The sequence below is a fragment of the Eurypyga helias genome, unplaced genomic scaffold (assembly GCF_000690775.1).
Source record: "Eurypyga helias isolate BGI_N326 unplaced genomic scaffold, ASM69077v1 scaffold29969, whole genome shotgun sequence".
In the NCBI taxonomy this organism is placed as follows: domain Eukaryota; kingdom Metazoa; phylum Chordata; class Aves; order Eurypygiformes; family Eurypygidae; genus Eurypyga; species Eurypyga helias.
In genome coordinates, this window is record NW_010273167.1 from 3,269 (window position 1) to 3,564 (window position 296).

At 55.7% G+C, this 296-nt stretch overlaps 1 protein-coding gene across 1 annotated transcript in view; it reads left to right on the forward strand.

Annotated features, from left to right (window-relative positions):
* Window positions 1-296, forward strand: part of DCTN3 (dynactin 3 (p22)) — a gene marked incomplete at its 5' end in the record, with an annotated part of 2,980 nt that overhangs the window by 2,583 nt on the left and 101 nt on the right. The gene's annotated exons all lie outside the window — the stretch shown is intronic.

A 296-nucleotide genomic window follows, 5' to 3' on the forward strand; every position in this document is an offset into this window, starting at 1 on the left:
ATCCCAGCCGTGTAGGATCCCAGTGCGGACGCGTCCTAAAAACACAGAGGACAGGGAAACTCTGGTCTTTTGTGTAGAAAGCCCCTTGAAATGCAGTCTTCAGAAGCCTCTCCTGGACTCCCATGAGTGTTTGGAGTGTGCAGTGGCTCAGCGCCTGCATGGTGTGAGTCCATGCAGGCTTTCTGCCACCTGGTGCCCCGGCCTCTCCGAGGAGTTGGGGTTGTAACGGTGCTGTCGGGCTGTCAGGGCGCTCTGACCTTGCTTTCTTCTCTGCAGTTTCCACATCTCTTTCCTTA